Consider the following 13,453-nt stretch of genomic DNA (forward strand, 5'->3'; position numbering starts at 1 on the left):
ATCAAGCATTTTGGGGGTAGAAAATGAGAGGGTTCCAACCGTTATTTCAGGGGGAAATTCAGGGTTGGAGTGACAAAAGTCACTGGACCAACACAGAGCTCTCTCCAAATTCTTAAATTTTAAACCAAAAATTCAGTTGGAGCAATTCACCATGTTATAGGGTGAGGCAGACAGGTAATTAATGAATAAATGCCCAACTGTACCAGCTGACTTTCTAATTTTGACCCCCCCCCTCCTATAAAGATCCCTGGTTTGTTCCCATCCTGGTACATCTGTGCTTTAAAAATAAATTAATTCTGAATTCCCATCCCTTCAGATCACAAGCAGTTAATGATAGTATAAATCCACAATTTATTTTGAACGCTGCTTTGCATCTAAATAGAAACATCATGCACTAAAACCCTGAATGGCAACTCAGTGCTAACCAGTAATCCATTATCTCTTACTGAGGTTTTGGTGTATGCCTTCTTCACTGCACAATATGGCCTTAATGAAAAGGGACAAAGTATGATTCCCAGGCTCCCTGATGACAAGAAGTTTTTTTTATTTAATATATATAATTTGTTATATTATTGGAATGCTGCAATCAGGGTGGATAAAAATCAATGATTTTTTTAAAAAAATCAAAAAAAATCGGATTTTTTTGATTTAAATCGGATTTTTTTGATTTAAATCGATTTTTTTGATTTAAATTGGATTTTTTTAAATAAAATGCTTTTTGAGGAAAACAAAATACCATCCAAAGGTTATTCCATCATGAAATAAAGATTAGTTTTTTTAATTATGTAGTATAAGGTTGTATATGTTTAATTTTTGGGGTAAATAAATTCCATTAATCCATTCACCTCTTCCAGAGGTTTTTGTAAGATTATTGGGCAGTTTCTCTGCCTACAAGATATTATCACAGGTGCTTGGTTTACTTTTGCAGTTCTCAAAACTGAATTTGACTCAACAGAGATCACATGCCTCTTCTTCACAGCAAAAATGTTATAACATGAACAGAGTTGAGAAAAAGACCTTAATCCTATTGTTCTACAAACCTATGAATACAGAAGCAACCCCTTCAGTGCTATGTTTCAAGAAGTTCAGTGAATAGAATGTTGTTGTTGTTGTTTAGTCGTTTAGTCGTGTCCGACTCTTCGTGACCCCATGGACCATAGCATGCCAGGCACTCCTGTCTTGCACTGCCTCCCGTAGTTTGGTCAAACTCATGTTCGTAGCTTCGAGAACACTGTCCAACCATCTTGTCCTCTGTCGTCCCCTTCTCCTAGTGCCCTCAATCTTTCCCAACATCAGAGTCTTTTCCAAGGATTCTTCTCTTCTCATGAGGTGGCCAAAGTATTGGAGCCTCAGCTTCACGATCTGTCCTTCCAGGGAGCACTCAGGGCTGATTTCCTTAAGAATTGATAGGTTTGATCTTCTAGCAGTCCATGGGACTCTCAAGAGTCTCCTCCAGCACCATAATAGAATAGAAACAATATTTGAATAGTGAATAGAATAGAAACAATATTTTTCTGATTGTTTGGAGTGGACAGTATTTAAGTTTTTCATGTGTAGGCTGGGCTGACAGTCTAAGTTTCTTAAAATATATATATTTTGTTTTTGTTTAGCCAAATTAGTTAAAAAACATGGATGTTTGTTTAAGCAAATAACATTTGCTGAAATGTTATTGTTTCAGTTGAATAAATCTATTTAAATTGTTATTATTAAGGTAATGATTATTTTTCTCCTTCCTAAGTACAACAGTAAAGTTGTCCAAATATGAATGATTAACCTATTAAACTGGGGATAAAAAAACTAATATGAAAAGTTGTTATTCTAAAAATCTTCATCTACTTGCATAATAAAGTTATACCAGCAAGAATTAGTCTTTATGATTTAAATCAACTATGATTTAAATCAAGCCTTACTGACTAGTGATTTAAATCGTGATTTAAATCGTGATTTAAATCAGTTTGATTTAAATCAAATCCACCCTGGCTGCAATACTGAGTATAATTTTGAAGGCATCGTGTTTTTCCGATCTGTCAGCAGCCATGGAAACCTCCCCCCCCCCTTTCCTGTTTCCTGCAAGCTGGAAAGGATGCTGAGATAGTGAAAAGAAAATCAGGAGGGCTGAGGAAGAGAACAGGAGAATATGGTTTCCTTGGCAACAGTTGCCGCGAAGCAGTCAGAGGTGGCATCTGTCTCATCGTTTCTTAAACCAAACTGGGCTCCCACCATATCAAACAAATCTCACAGTGGTGGGGAAATACTGCCAGCGATACGCACACAGAGAGAGACACCACTAAGAAAGTTAGGTGGTGTTTTCATAAATGGCTTCCTTACTTTAAAAAAAAAATAAAATACAGATTTTTTTAAATTCTTCTGATACAAAGCAATAAGTTACAAATGTAATACATTAGGGGCAGAGGAAATCTGTGCCCTAACCAAAGATAATGATTAAGTAATATTAATAGCACTTGTAATAACTACAGCATAATATGCATATTTCTTTACTAATTTGGGAAGCATTTATAGCCTGCCCATCCATCAATTCCTCTGGGCAGCTCACAAAAAAATGTAAAGCAACAAAACAGAAAAGGATAAAAATAGGTTAAAAAGAAAATATCAGTACAGTGGTACCTCTACTTACGAATTTAATGCGTTTCGAATGTACATTCGTAAGTCGAAAAAAATTGTAAGTCAAATCCCATAGGAATGCATTGGGAGAAAAAAATCGTAAGTAGAAGCAACCCTATCTAAAAATTCGTAAGTAGAAAAAATCCTATCTAAACAGCATCCAAGATGGCGGACGGAGCTCCATGCATAAGTAGAAACATTCGTAAGTAGAGGTACCACTGTACAGATATCGAGACAGAAATACAGTGAGCACATCTTATAAACAAAATATGGAAGCTGTAGGTTGAAAAGTGAAATACCATTGCTGAAAAAACCCTTTCAGACATTTTTTTTAAATAAAATGAACAATAATAGTTATTTTTTCCCTTTTTTGTAACATTCATATCTTGTATTTCCACCAAGATGCTCAAGGCAGCATACATGGTTCCCTCGACATCCCATTTTATCTGCACAACAACCCTGTGAAATAGGTGAAGCTTAGGGGGAGAGTCTGACCTAGATTAGGGTTTTTGAATGGGCTATTACTGCAAGAAAACCCTCTGCACAATCAACATCATATGTAGATTGGCCCTGCATGAATAGAATTGTAACTGTAAAGGGTTTTTCTTCTTACCTGCCTTGGTTTTCTGGGAGTCTCAACTGGTATGCCATTCCCCCCGAAAAAAAACCATTAGGTAACATATTGTAGAAGTTAGAAAATACAGAAGAATTTTACACGGTGTTATGGAATATGGAGGTTTATAGATTAATGTGTATGTAATATCCATTGGTATGAGTGTTTTGAAGTTACTTTTATGGTATTTAGGTTAGAGTGAGTTTTTAACTCGGCAATCCTTGCGGAGCTCAAGAGAATCAAACAGCTGACATCCCTTGTTATCAACATTTGATATAAATTGACGTCAGAGCTCTGGGAATGCCTGAGGCAACTCCAGAGCCAGCTTCCTCTCGCATTCTCTTGACAATGAATGCGTCTGTGCTTTTAATTGGTTAATGTCAGGGCGAGTTCAGGCTTGGAGTAACATGAAAACATGACTATATTTTATTCTTTCCAAAAGCGCATTTACGGAGTTGTTGAATCCACTTAATGACCTTTTGAGAGAATATGCCTTTTATGAGAAGAAACTGTTGTTGTTTCTTCAGGAAACAGTGCTTGATTAGCACTTCACAACAAGCTCAGCCATATTTTGAAACAGGCGTCCAGCATGGAATAACTAATACTCTCCGTGTGCGATGGCCCCCAAGGTTGTAGGCATCTGCTTTGAGCCACTTAACCCAATGTCAAGAAGTTCATTGTTGTGTGTACCCCAAACTCCAGGGGTTCCCAGGCTTTCCCAGGCTTTGGTTTCCTTGGAATGAAGGTCAACAGAAACCCTGGTGCCTTGCGGATAAATGGCTTTATTTACACAACCCATCATTAATGCTTCAATATATCCTCCTCCTCCTTTAGGTTTCTAGGGGACCCCCAAAGTCCAGATTTGTGTGCCTAGCTTCTAGCATCACTCCATCAACTCTCTCCCATGCAGCAGCGCGCACGCACACAACACACAGCCTGTTGTTCTCCATCCTAAGATGATGAGACTTCGCACCAGGTGAGGTGGGGAAAGGCCCACTCACTTGTCTCTATCACAACCCCTTGGGGCATGAAAATAGCAGTACTTAACTGGTCAGCCAACACCATTAACTTAAGATAGGAAGGGACCCAGGTGGTGCTGTGGGTTAAACCACTGAGCCTAGGGCTTGCTGATCAGAAGGTCGGCGGTTCGAATCCCTGTGATGGGGTGAGCTCCCGTTGCTTGGTCCCAGCTCCTGCCAACCTAGCAGTTCGAAAGCACTTCAAAGTGCAAGTAGATAAATAGGTACCGCTACAGCGGGAAGGTAAACGGCGTTTCCGTGCGTTGCTCTGGTTTGCCAGAAGTGGCTTAGTCATGCTGGCCACATGACCTGGAAGCTATACACCGGCTCCCTCGGCCAATAATGCGAGATGAGCGCGCAACCCCAGAGTCGGTCACGACTGGACCTAATGGTCAGGGGTCCCTTTACCTTTACCTTTTTAACTGGTCAGCCAACACCATTAACTTAAGATAGGAACTGGTCTTACTGGTTTACCAGGTTTCCTCTTGTAGGTGTTGTGGGGGGGTGGGCTGCAGAGGGTGGAAGATGAGTAAGGGGAGGTCGCATTACACAAGCAAAAAATTTGTTCCAGTCACACAACGTAGCCCTGTTTGTTCACTCTCCAAAAGCTCAAATAATGTATGGTAGTTCCATATGCACTGCAAAGTACGGTATATCTTGGAGTGTAGCATATAAAACAATATTCATAATACCAGGGCTGCTATTTCTACAGTATTAGTTGAAGGAAAGAGAATTGTGTATACCCAGAAGTCTATTTTTTGCAGATAAACTAGGTGAAATATCTCCAGGTTCTTTCTCTAATATTACTTACTTGTCATAAATCTGCTATGTTACTATAATATTTTGGTCCTGCCTTTCTGCCACTTTGGGCCTCCAAGGCAGTTAATGCTTTGATTTAAAAGCAATATAAAATGCCACAAGAAATTCTAATACACTGCAGTCTCCCAAACCTCCCATATTTGGTGGCTGAAATATACTGTTCCTGCCAAGCTTGACATTATTTTGCGGTGTGAAAATATATATTATGATAACCATCAGTACCTGCAGACTTCTGTTTAGCCTTTGCTTCAAATTATGCACTTAAATTTTTGTGTGGGTGCATGGGAAGGTGGGGTATGCAAATACCAGGGGTTTTGGTTAAAAAACAAAAAGGCTGCTTTTATAAGAAAGAACTCCACAGTGTTCTTGGTTTGGGGACCGCGTCTGGCCAAATAATTAAAATTAATTCAGGTGTAACCCTGAAACATGCCGGTAGACTTTGAAGGGCTTCAACAATTGTTTGCCAACAAAGAGGAATGCCATTGGTGGGGCAGCACTTACACCACTGAAGGAGTCCCTGGTATTCTTATGAATATGCCACTGGTCATGTGCAACTGTACCAGGCCTTGAAAGGGGGCATGTTGGGGGCAGAATGGACACTTGGTTTCCTGTTGCATCTGAACCAAACAAATGTGTCATGTGGAGTCAGTTACCACACTGACTGGCAGGGATGCTCATTAAAGGCAGTGGAAGAAGATGAGTCAAAAATTTGAAAGACCACCTGTTCTTTCCATTATTGTTACTAACGACAGGGCACATGCAAAGGCTGTGTCGTTCCCAACTGGGTTTACAGAAGCTTCTCTTGTTTCTTTTTTAAAACAATCGCTTAGTATTATTTTCAGTGGCACAGCAATAACCAAATAAAAACCCCACAATATACACTTATCCAAGATACAAAGATCTATTACAAACAGGTTGCTCATAGACAGCCTGTTCATTGAGCATTCATCTTGATTCATTGGCACAGTTTGTGGGGAAGTTGTATTATGCTTCTTATTTTTTGAACATTCATTCTCTTTTGTTTGCCGGGAGGCTATATGACATTATGTTAAGCACTAGTTATCTCATACTACCCACTGCATTTTCCTGTCATTTTCCTTACCACAACACCCCCCTTTCCCCTTCTTTTTTGAAACAGGAATCTTTGCACAACAGCATCAAAACCACTTTTATAGCAGAACCTGAATTTGCCATAATGCAGTAGAATCTCACTTGCAATATAGTAACACTCTGGAAGTGACCACAGATTCTTTCAACTATTCATAAGGATAGCTTTTTTTAGTTCATCAGACCAGGCTGGCAAACAGGAAGAGAATGGCACAGGGAGCAGAAGATAGCTGATAGTTGGGGTTTGTTGATTTAGGAGTCCCCTAGATTTTCAGATGAAGATGTTAAAGCAATATTTCCTCTTCCTTCGTATTCGTTTTCTTTTGGCGTTTAATGGGCATAAATACAGGATGAGCGGAGTGGGAAGCAAGATTGTTTTATCCAATTAGTGTGTTGTTGCTATCTTAATCATGAGACTCAGAGTTGATATTTTCCTTGACATGCTAGCTCTTGGGACGATGACTCTCATCTTAATTTGATTAGCACCGCTTAGATCTGTCTAGGTCTGATAAGGTGAAATTTGGTGAATATCCAGAATCTGCCTGAATGAAGTTCTATCCTTGGATTTCCCCATGTTCTATTGTGATAGGCAACAGTTTTTTGGGTCAGGGGGCTTATGCGGACAGGGAATTATTACAGAATAGTCATAACATAATGTAGCTTTCTTGAAGCTGATGCCTTTCAGATGTTTTCAACTACAATTCCAGACCCTCCAAGACATTTTCCAAAGACAGTCCCGGATTTACAGAAGCTGTCCTGGTTTCTGATTTGATCCTGGAATGTCCTGCTTTTCCTTTGGACATGTTGAAGGGTATGGAGTTATACAAACCCCAAGCCAAGGAGATAAGTAACTATACAACCTTTGGAAGACATCTGAAGGCAGCCTTGTATACAGAAGGGTTTGTTTTTTTAATGTTTAGTGCTTGTGTGTGTGTGTGTGTGTGTGTGTTTGAAGCTGCCCTGAGTGGCTAGAGAAACCCAGTCAGATGGGTGGGATATAAATAATAAAATTATCATCACCATCATAATAGAATAAGACGTCCCTATTTTCATTGGAGAAATATTGGAGAGTATGCAATTCCACCTAAGCTAGCAAGGTCCAAGGTCAGGGATGATGTGAGATGTAGTCCAAAACATCTGGCAGGTACCAGGTTGTGGAAGGCCAGCCTAGTATGTCTAACATCTCCAGAGCAAAGCTACACATTTGCTCAGAAGCAAGTCCCACTCGGTTCAATGGTCCTTACTCCCAAATAAAGGAACATAGACTGCAGTCGTAATCATGTTTCCCCTCTTATTATCTGTAGACGCATAAAAGGGACTGCCTTGTAGTTACAGCCGTGTGAGGAGAGCCTTACAATTCTAATTTAGGTTGTGGAGGAAAGTTTGCCAGTGTTCAATATAAATTAAGCTGTATGGTTTTGGCTGTATGGGAAATGAGTCAGGAAAAGAGTAAAATATCATTGTTCACAAAACACCTTTCAAATAAATCGGTGCTAACTATTTTCAAATGTGGGTCCAGTCCTCCAGCACTGTAGAGGGGAGATAAAAAGGGCATTGTATGCTACACTTATAAAAGCCAGTGTTTCAAGTGCTTTCCAAGATTTCAAGCAATTTCCAAGTCCTCAAGTAATCTTCTGCACAAGAGGCACCTTCTAGAGAAAAGTCTTCTATATTTTCCAGACTGCCAGGACACAATTGGGGTTTATTAATACATTGTGTTGATTTCTAGAGTCTTCCTAAGTCTATTTTTTTTCTGCGCCACCAGTTTTTGTTTTGTTTTTTGTATTAAGTAATTTTACAATTGTAATATTCCCTGGGAGCATCCTGTTGATTTTTTGTTGCTGTTCCTACTGTGTGATTTCTCACTCTCATGTATTCCAGTCAGTAAATGGGTCTTCATCACTTGTCTGCCCTCCTCTGTCTTGTGCAAACCTTTACTCATTACTAATGAGGGAGTAATCATAGAATTCTATTGGGGTATTAATGCGGTGAGCCTGTCTGTCTCATGCTCAGGTTGTATATGTGTGTAAATAAAACTACATACCACAAATACACATTTCCAGTGACCTCTGTTCCAAAGAAACTGAAACCCACATATGCACTGGAACCCCTGAATTCTCTCGTTGCTTGGAGATTGCCATGTATGTAACAATATAACAATATAACATTCCTCTTGATATTCTTTCTTATAGTCCTCCTTCAGTTACATTTTGGAGTAGTCCTGCATTTCTTACAATGTGCTACCTTGTGCTTGCTCTCATCTTCTGACTTTGCGTCAGCCATCATCCCTCTGTGATCCTATCCAGAATCACCCCCCCACAACTTTTCAACAAAAGGGGACTGCCCCTTTGCCAATGAAAGGATGCCCAGGAGTGTAGGAATTGAGCTCTGACTACATGGTTCCTCTGAGAGCCCATTCCCACCATGAGTTTTTGCAGATCCCTGCTTTCTTTTAACAACAGGAATAGGATGCATATAGAATCTTTCATAAAAGTGGGTGGTGCAGTTGTTTCGAAACAGTGTTCTTCAGCTATGTGATCCTTCAGATCATTGTGCATCTTGCTGCTGCTGTGATTTTGTGTGTGTGTGTGTGTGTTTATGCCACACCATTTCTCCGCCGTTCCCAGCTGAATTCCTTTCTGTTTTGTTGTGGCATTCAAGAAGTGACACAAATTTCAATACTTGTCTCATCTCATAATGCAGAAATTGGAGAGACAGAGGAGCTGCCCTGTGTGTCGTGACCATAACAAGCACATCCTTGACTGCTGCAGAAAGCCAAGAGAGGTTGACTGAGTATTTCAGGAACTGATGCTCCTTTTGAAAACTGGTTTTAGTTTAGTGTATATATATTATGGAATGCCAGCATTAACCCAATCCACCCCCACTTTGCATGAAATATAATTGACAGGGGGTATGGAGTGATACCACTTTCACTCCACTAGTGTGGAGTTCCCTGTTCTGGCCCTTGAATAGATGCATCACTGGCAGGATTCGTGCATTGGTGGAGGAAGCCGCTTGGGCGCCTGGAGTGGTGCGGCCAGGGGCGGGGCACACCGCAGGGCCTCCGGACTCTGCCTGCCTCCTCCCACTCAGCTGCCCTACAGCTTGGGGAGAGGGAGCAGGCGGACCATTTGGGAGACGGGCCCAGAAGAGATGCGTGGCTCGGGCGCTGCAGGCCCCGCAGTGAGTGCTGCCCGGCATTTGACACCCCCCTCAGTGGTGACACCCAGGGCGGACCGCACCCACTGCACCCCCTTCCTCCACCTCTGGATTCATGTTAGCAGCTATCCATCAGAAGACCCAAAATGGAGTTAACGTGAAAGCACATATATACGAAACGCCGCTGAAAAATCCTGCAAACACCCTCTAAACCCCTGAAAACCCCTTTGAAAAATCAGCAACACTTACCGAATGCCAAACCCCACTACAATTGATCCCTCCAATCCTCCTTGCTCAAAATCCAACTCTCCACAGGCCACAATGGTCGGTGCAAGGGCTCCTGGGATTGCACTGGCAAAAGTTTGCAGGATTGCTAGGCACTGTTTGTGAGCAACATGGAAACCAAAACAATTAATAGTGTTAAATATACCTCTGTTTTCAGAAGCTTGGGTCCTGCTGGGTTTACCTGGCTGTGGTAGCAGCACTGTGAGCAATCGTGGGGTTCAGGTGCCCCTTTTTCTTGCTTGCTGTGCCCCAAACTGACACCTGTTCAGGGGCATTGAGGGGAAAGAAGTAGGTCTAGTCACCGAATGCTGTTCAGATTGCCAGGCCAGAAAAATCCTAATGAGGAGGAGGAAAAGGCGCAATGGATCCTGTTAGGTGCTGAGCACCTGGCAGTTGCCCAAGAATGCCAGTTGCTCACACCATCAGTGCATCCACTTATTTACATATTTATTCCAGCTAGAAGTCCGCAGAGTATTCAGAGTGCCGTTCCGTTTTTTATGTGGTGCCTTTCCCAGATCCCAAATAATGCAGAAGGGGGATGCAGACCCACCCGTCCCTGCAGGATGATGCTCACAAGTCATGTTACTTTGAGATGTAATGTGCAGTAAATTCCATAACCCCATTAATCCATGGCAATTGGGTCAGCCAGTTACAGCAAGAGGGGATGTCTGTGTGCTTTGGTACCTGAAGATGTCCGGTTTTGCTTTTTAAAATGGTCAGCACACCCTTGTTTTTCTCATCACCTGCCTTGAAACATTGTCATTGTTTTTCTCTGAGCCCTGAGGGGTTTATGTTATATAGACACGAGAAATTTATTACAAAGCAAGTTACCTACGTCATTGAGAAAAAGCCCAAACATGGTTCCATTAACTTCCTTGTAAGTGCTTCTCCTTAATAATTCTGGTGATGTGCAGACTGTATCCTCTTCTCTTTCATGCCAAACCAGGCAGGAGAGATAACTAACAGTTAGAAACCCAGAAAACACATTTGAGCTCTCTGTCCTCCAAAAGGAGCCACTTGACCGAGCTGAGGCAGGCCTTTCTATCTCACAGTAGGTGGCAGTAAACCATTTGATTGTACTGTATCTCAGATTTCCAGAACGCCTGGTTTGTAGGGGAGGCTGCTTGAAGCATTGATGGTGATGAAAGAGAAGCTTATTTGGCCTGCGACTGTGTGAGAGGTCTTGTGCGACACAACAGTATGTTGATGTGTACAGCTGCTGTAGCAATGATGTAGCCATAGGCATATGTAAAACCCAGATTTTATAGCAAGGGGAAAAAATCTGACCTTAACTATTTTACAGGCCACAGCTGACATGCTGAGAAATTTGTTCATTCGCTTCTTTTATTTTATCCAGGGTATCATCAAAATGCAAGTAGGGTAACGAGATCAGATTGTTAAAAAGAAAGGACTTTGCCTTTCGATCTGCTCCGTTGAACTGGAGAATTTGTAGAATGAGAAATTCTAGAGAGATTAGGCTGCATTAAGGGGCAATGCTAAATATGCTTATTAGGGAGTAAGCCCCATTAAAATGGTGGGTCCTACTTCTGAGTAAGCATACACAGAATTGCATACACAGAAGGGAGCGGGTGGCACTGTGGTCTAAACCACTGAGCCTCTTGGGCTTCCCGATTGGAAGGTCGGCGGTTCGAATCCCCACAACAGGGTGAGCTCCCGTTGCTCTGTCCCAGCTTCTGCCAACCTAGCAGTTTGAAAGCATACCAGTGCAAATACTGTAGATAAATAGGTACCACTGCAGCAGGAAGGCGAACAGCATTTCTGTGCAATCTGGCTTCCATCAGTAATAATAATGTATAATAATAATTTATTATTCATACCCTGCCAATCTGGCTGGGTTTCCCCAGCCACTCTGGGTGGCTTTCAACAAAACATTAAAAAGAGAATAAAACTTTAAACATTAAAAATGTCCCTAAACAGGGTGTTTTCAGGTGTCCTCTAAAAAAGTCTTTCAGGTGTCCTCTAAAAGTCGGATAGTTATTTCCTTGACATCTGATGGGAGGGTGTTCCACAGGGTGTTCCACCACTACCAAGAAGGCCCTCTGCCTGGTTCCCTGTAACCTCACTTCTTGCAGTGAGGGAACCGCCAGAAGGCCCTCAGCACTGGACCTCAATGTCTGGGATGAACAATGAGGGTGGAGACTCTCCTTCAGGTATACTGGGCCGAGGCCACTTTGGGCTTTAAAGGTCAACACCAACACTTTGAATTGTGCTTGGAAACGTACTGGGAGCCAATGTAGGTCTTTCAAGACCAGTGTTATATGTTCTCAGCGACCACTTCTAGTCTAGCTGTCACATTCTTGATTAGTTGCAGTTTCCAGGACACCTTCAAAGGTAGCCCCATGTAAAGCACGTTGCAGTAGTCCAAACATACACCACTCTGGTGAGACAGTCCGCAGGCAGGTAAGGTCTCAGTCTGCATAACAGATGGAGCTGGTAGACAGCTGCCCTAGGCACAGAATTGACCTGCATCTCCATGGACAACTGTGAGTCCAAAATGACTCCCAGGCTGCACGGGACCAGGGAGTCTCCCACACCAGCCCGTGCCCTGTCCCCCAAAAACAGTACTTCTGTCTTGTCAGGATTCAACCTCAATCTGTTAGCTGCCATCCATCCTCCAACCGCCTCCAGACACTCACACAGGACCTTCACCACCTTCACTGGTTCTGATTTAAAAGAGAGGTAGAGCTGGGTATCATCTGCATACTGATGAACACCCCCAGCCCAAACCCCCAGTGTCCCGTTGTGCCAGAAGCGGTTTAGTTATGCTGGCCACATGACCCAGAAAGCTGTCTGTGGACAAATGCCAGCTCCCTTGGCCTGAAAGCGAGATGAGCGCCACAACCCCATAGTCGCCTTTGACTGGACTTAACCAGGGATCCTTTACCTTTTAAAAACAGAATTGCATTGTTAGTCTGTTAGAGCACAAAACAAGGGGTCTTGGGGCACTGTCATGATTTATTGTGACATAAACATTTGTGGACTAGAATCTGCTGTGTCAGATGTTGATTTATGCCACAAAAATACGTTTAAGGTGCTACAACAATGTTTTTTATGAAATGAGAGACCTCTCACATTCATATGAAGTCTTTGGTGGTCAGAAGTGGAGAATGCATGACAAAAAATATTGATAAATGGGTCTCATTATATATTTCTTCCCCCATGAACACAGCCCCTTATTCTGCAAATTCACACCAGCTTGCTCCCCCCCTTTAATAGCAAATTCCTATTCCTCAAGGCTTTCTGCTCCTGCAATATGACTGTTGCTAGAGATAGACAAGCCTGTGTTCTTTTGAACAGCTGAAGGTGGTATGATTGGGGTATTGCGGCAGCGGCTGAGCAAACCTGTTTCTTTGTTCCGGCATCACCTCTGATCAGAGAGGTTTGACAGGTTTTTGAGGCACTAGAAAAACCCTTAGCTGAAAAGCTTTGTTGAATTTCTGTGCTTTGCAATTGGGTACCAAGTAACTCTATTGCTATTCAATCAACCTTTCTACTATACAGTTGAGAGCAGGGGTAAGGAGTCTGTGGCACTGAGGCATGGTGTCAGAATTGTAGAGTTGGAAGGGTCCACAAGGTCATCTAGTCCAACCCCCTGCAATGCAGGAATATTTCACCCTACGTGGGACTCGAACCCATGACCCTAAGATTCATAGCTGCCACGTTTTCCCTTTTCTCGCGAGGAAGCCTATTCAGCATAATGGAATTTCCCTTTAAAAAAGGGAGAACTTGGCAGCTATGCTAAGATCAAGAATTTCATGCTCTGATTCACATCTGCCACAGCCAGTGTAGCCAATGGCCAGGGATAATG

At 42.2% G+C, this 13,453-nt stretch overlaps 1 protein-coding gene across 13 annotated transcripts in view; it reads left to right on the forward strand.

The window, feature by feature from the left end:
- PDE4D (phosphodiesterase 4D) overlaps window positions 1-13,453 on the forward strand; it is a 636,676-nt gene that overhangs the window by 387,678 nt on the left and 235,545 nt on the right. The gene's annotated exons all lie outside the window — the stretch shown is intronic.

This window comes from Zootoca vivipara, chromosome 11, assembly GCF_963506605.1.
Source record: "Zootoca vivipara chromosome 11, rZooViv1.1, whole genome shotgun sequence".
NCBI classification, from domain to species: domain Eukaryota; kingdom Metazoa; phylum Chordata; class Lepidosauria; order Squamata; family Lacertidae; genus Zootoca; species Zootoca vivipara.